Consider the following 6,000-nt stretch of genomic DNA (forward strand, 5'->3'; position numbering starts at 1 on the left):
TTTTATTTTATATTATGCTCCTACCATTTTATTTTATACTGTGCTCCTACTCCTCCCCTACCCAGAGCACCTTTTCTTGTGATTAAGATTAAAAAAATTAATTAAAAAAACCAAATAACATCTATACTATATCTGACACCACAAATGACATTATTCTGGACTTTGAAGAAATACTTTTCCTCATCTGACCAACAAAGGAATCAAACCTTATTCTACTAACTTTCCATTATCTTCCTTTACTATCTTGAAGCTTCTAATTGATTCAATCCTTGAATCTCTTAGGTTACCTCTAACTGATTTCACTTAGCCTTGCTTAGTTTGTCTGAAAGCACATTCATCAGTGATTACTAATGTTGCTTCTGTTCTATAGATGATGTCTGGTTTCTTCATCTCTTATTTTTTGCCTAGTTCAGCCCAGATACTATGTGTCTCAGTAGTTGCATCACCATATAGCTTAGCCCATTTCCTTGGGAGCAGCAGTGTATAATTGCTGTGTCCAAACTATACTTTTCTTCCTGTTTGAGATTCTGCTCCCTTAATTAGGCCTCTAAACTTCCATGTTCTGGGCTTACATAAGCTCTTGCTTCCAACCAATTTGTGCAGGTAAGGTGAGTGAAATGTTGGCTCTGAGCTAAATGAATATCCTAGGTTTTTGCTATTCTCAGATTGCCAACCTTGTTTTCTTCTTCCCTTCATCTCTTGAAATATTTCCTGATATGTCCATTCTTCTTTCCCTCTCCCCACCTCAAGGGAGTTGAGGTTGATAATCATATTATCACAGTTCCACATGATCAGGATTACTATAGACATAAAATAGTAGCAGACATTACCTGTTGGAGAAGGATCATTTTCCCATGGGATGTATAATCATTTCACAAATTAGTGTTAATATTTAATAATTAATTAATAATTTATCATTGATAAACACAATAATAACACAGACTGTTACATTTGTACTATCCACCAAGATATTTCATGTACCCTACCTGTGCCCTACCTGTAGCCTGGATCTGAGTTTTCTGAGATACTCTAAATCATCAATGTAAAGATATCACATGACTTTTGGAAATGTTTCCATTTCAAGGCTTTGGGATTTATATAATGACCAAAAGCTAATGGTTCTGTATTTTGTGGTAGTCTAAATTCATTGTCTGGCTACATATTTTTTTTAAAGTGAGAAGTCTGCAATCAAATTACAAAGTCACAATGTCTATGAAGAGATGAGGGCTGGACTATGAAACTGAAAAAAAAAAGATTTGTTTTTGCCTTCTTTTCAGGTACTGATGGTAGGTTTGTATGATGCCATAAAAAAGAAGAACTATATGAGAAAATGAATTAAATTTTCTCAAGGACATTTGGAGAGAACTTTGAAGCTTGGACTCAAATTCATTTAGTATAGCCACTAAGAAACAGACTTATTTGGGGCTATGTTTCCTTAAATGTGAACTGTTTTAAATGGATTATCACAGGCATCTAATGGTTTGTCAGAATTGTCTCTTCAGGAATATGTGTATCCGTAAGAAAAATATTTTTATGAAAACTTAAAAAAATCCACAACAGTCCCAGGTTCACATGTTTAATTTGCATGATGACAACTGTTTAGAAAATTTCAAAACAGTTGGATTGTTGACTGATACATTTTTAAAATTTTTATCTTGATGTGTGAATTGATAGAACTAATATCAAAGGTATTAGGGGTAGCTTGGGAATATGGTAACTGATTCTCAATTCCACCAATTTTTTCAACTAAAACTAAGGTAATCTGAAGAATTAAGTTTTGTTGTTAGGGTAGCTAAGAGAAAGAGATGCTGACAAAAGCTGAGTGTCATTTAATGGTCCCTTTGTTGAAGTTCTTTGGCAGTCTAACCAATTGTCTGTTGGCAGAATCATCATTGCTAGGAGAGAATTGCCCTTAGAATTCTTGTTTTTATCCTAGATGGTCACAGAACACTGGGAATTTCTAACAATAGCAAGATTCTATATTTTTGCCTTATCATGGTTAAAGGTTCCTTCAGGGCTTTTAGAGTAGAACAGAAATCCCAATCCTCACTCGTGTACTATGGGAGCTTTAGGAAATCTTCAGCAGCCTAAAGGAAATCCATTTTCTTATATCTGGAGTTTTATGTATTGAATAAATGTGTTTTGAGTGCTATTACACCATCTGAATGCTAAACTGTTAGCGTAGGAAGGGACTTCAAAGATCATACAGGCCAACCCCAAATATCCCACCTCTGCTTCACCATAAATATTAATACTTTTCTGGTACCCTTAGGAACTAATAAAATATATGTGTACCTCTTTTTGAGGTAGATAGGGTGTATTTGTGTAGCACTGTTGGAGCTTCAGAGTGAGAAGAGGAAGTAGATATTGTAATTCTATAGTCCATCTGCCCACTATAATATCTAGATCATATTAAAGAGTTGGGCTTTAGAGGGTAGTAGTTAGGAAATATTTAAATCATGTCCTTAGCTTGAAATTAAGATGAAATGCTTCCATTTAGACATATGGCATTATCTATCAATAAACATTTATTAAGTACCTGTTATGCACCAAGAATTGTGCTAAGCCCTGGGGACTAAAAAAAAGATGCAAAAGACAATCCTTGATCTCAAGCAGCTCACAATTTAATGGAAGAGATAACTAATATATACTAACAATCTCATAGACTTTCTGCAGGTTTGGTTGACTGATAAATTTGAATCACTTTAATACTAGAAATTCTGGAAAAAAACCTTCAATTAACTGGTTTATTAAATGACTGTTATGTATAAGACACTGTTAGTGCTGAGTGAGATAAAAAGGAATGTGGTGAATGATCCATGACTTAAAGAAAGTCTAAACAAAAGTATTAAATAAGTTACTAAGATTCTTAGAAGGATCTGTAATCTAAATGGTAAGAATACTCCCAACTACTAGTGAAAATTTCAACCCTTCTCTTCCTTCCCATCCTGTACAACTTATATCCATTTCCTGTAAATCCTAATAAGCTCCTAATTTAGTGTAGGATTTAAAGAAATCCAAATCCCTAGGTGAAGTTAGATATCTAGAAATCATGAATAGAAAGAATGGATGGAAGTTACAATGAGTCTAATTTAGCAGGAACTTTCTACCAATTACAGAATGGGTAGTATGATAAGGCAGTGAATTCTTAACTGATATTGTACTTGTCCAAGCAAAATTTGAATAATTACTTTTTAGACGTGTCGCACAGGGGACTTTAAAAAATTACACACACATATTTTACAGAGGATTCTTTTAAAACATCAAATAGAAAAGAGATAACTTCAAAGCTCCCTTCCAAGTTTAGGTTCATAGGATGCTATGCGAGTTTTCTCAATAATGTTCAAGAGTTCTAAATAACAGCCTAATATAAACTTTGTTTTCCCTCCCTCATCCCCAGATTTAAATAGAACTAACTGACCCTGTATCTCTAAATCTCATATTTAGTGATTAACACTTCAAGGGTTTGTGCTTGTTTTTGTTCTGCTATACTTTAGGGCCTGGTCTCTTTAAATGACTATGATCTGCGTTAGAAGCAAGAAAGTAAAAGAGTTACACAGTCATATCTATGCATAAAGAAAATCATTTTGGCAGCTGTGTGGTGAGTGGAGTGGAGTGAGAAGGGAAATTCTTCATTTGAGCAGAAATATCAATTAGAACACCATTTTAATAGTATAGGTTGGAGGTGATGAGGGTGTTAACTAAATTGGTATTTTATTCCCCACTTTGCCCTTTGAAGCTGAAATTTTGCTCTTCCTAATTTGAAATGTAATGTACTCATTGATGTTTGGTACTTTGTCCCTATTTCTTTGTAAAAATTGGCCTCTGACATAGATGGTAATTGTTTAAAGAAATTGTGCCTGCTTTACAGGGTATCATTACATTTCATACACACCAAAATAGGACATAATCAAATTTTAGGGTAGTCACTATATTTCCTCACCAAATGGATAATTGACTGGACTACTGTGAAGCCTGAGAATTATCCTTTGAATAAGGCAGTACTGATCTAGGGATATCTTTCTAGTGCTTAGGCATCTGCCAAGTTCTTGTCATCAAACAGGAAAATGGAAATGGTTACTCCTTGCCTCTTACATTCAATCTAATAGATAGTAACTATGATACTGTTTTTTCCCTGTTTTTGTTTTTGCTAAAGTTACATTTAATGAGACAAATATCCGTAGTTTCTTTGGTGTGGGCACTCACCACAGACACAGCCAATTGTCCTTCTGTGACTTAACAGATGGTCCTTTGAATGTTGTCAGGCAAAATTTAACCATCTTTAGCCCTCCTAGTAATGAGTTTCTCTGAACTTTGATTACAGACATACAATCTTTCACAGGACCCACAAATGAAGCCCTTGTAACCTAGTCAAATACACCATTGTGTGGTCCGTTGGCATAGCCTTTGGGAAGCTAAAGTCAATGCCACATGAAATAAGGATCTATGGAAGGAGTTTAGTTGGTATAGTATTCAAATGTTAGTTGATATTATTTGTGACTACTAGTTTTGGTTACTTACACTATGAACACATATTTCATATACAGCCTTTGGGCTCCCCTAAAGTCTTCAGAGCAATTTTGTATATGTGAGTGTGTGTGTGTGTGTGTGTGTGTGTGTGTGTGATTTCTTTCTCGGTCTGGTAAAGCCTATGGACCCATTCTTAGAATAATCTTTTGAAAAGCATAAAATAAAATACATAGTATTCCAAAGGAAACCCATTATATTGAAATTCAGCTATCATTTTAAAGTTTACAAATTCCACATTGGGAGCCATTGTTTTAGGACTTTCTGTTCTGTTCTTTATTTACTTTATAGAAAATCCTATATTAATTTTGTTATTACTCAGGTGATTCTTTTTTATTTTATTATAAATAGTAAACTTATTCCAGTTGACACAGAAATAAAGTATAGTTAAGGAACTACTTTGACAGACCTGCCAAGGCTAGAGTCAGCTTTATAGGCCAAAGAATGTATTGTTTCCAAATATTTGAAACCCAGCTAATTAATTTTGCTAATAATGAGATTTTGTTTCCATTTAATTGTTAAGAGAATATCTAATAGTAAGTGATAATTATTTGGCTCCATTCCTCCATTAATCTTTGACTATGACTTTATAAATATCCACAGACACAGATTTATCTTTGGTGATGTAGCAATTAGCCTTTACCTACTGTTCACATGCATCTTTAATGGACTTACTTGATGATGGCATTTTGTTGTTGTGGTTGTTTTGGATTTGTTATTTTAATGGCATAGGGAATTCTGGGGAGGGAATTTCCTTAATCAGTGCAGATGCTCACTGGCTCTGCAACTTGTAGTTATAAATAGTTAGTTGGCTTAGGTAACAAGGGAGCCAATAACTTGCCTAAGATCACTTGGTCAATAGGTGTCAGAGATGGGATGTAGAAGGTTCACATTCTTAGCAAACAACATGCCATTCAGGTTAAGCAAATGCTTTTCTGGGTGGCACAGAAGATAGAATGGTTGATTTGGAGTCCAAGAAGGCCTGAGCTCAACTCCTGCCTGAGACACTCGCTAGCCATTTCGTCCTGGACAAGTCATTTAACCACCATCAGCATCTGTTTAATCATCTGTAAAATAAAAGGGTTGAAGTCTATGACCTTTAAGGTCTCCCTTCCCTCTAAACCTCTGATTATAATATAGATTTTTTTTTTTTAGCATTTGGACTTTAGCATTAGGAATCACAGAGAAAGGACAACAAAATTGTGTGAACCACTTTGAAAACACTTATTGAATAACTACATCAGGTGACATACTATATTCCAATCCATTTCCTCCACAGAATCCTCCTATACAACATGTTTGCTTTTGCTCACATACTTTTTGGCAGAAAAAATGTGCTGTGTGGATGTGAATGAAGGATGAGAAAAGAAGGAATGGTGTTCTGGTCTTCCTGTTTATGAACTTGACAGCTTCCCTGTTCAACCTCTGAGTGAGATTTTTGTAAGACATTGGCTGTTGGACAACCTCACGGTT

Source organism: Vombatus ursinus, unplaced genomic scaffold, assembly GCF_900497805.2.
Source record: "Vombatus ursinus unplaced genomic scaffold, bare-nosed wombat genome assembly UNPS02007408.1, whole genome shotgun sequence".
NCBI lineage: Eukaryota > Metazoa > Chordata > Mammalia > Diprotodontia > Vombatidae > Vombatus > Vombatus ursinus.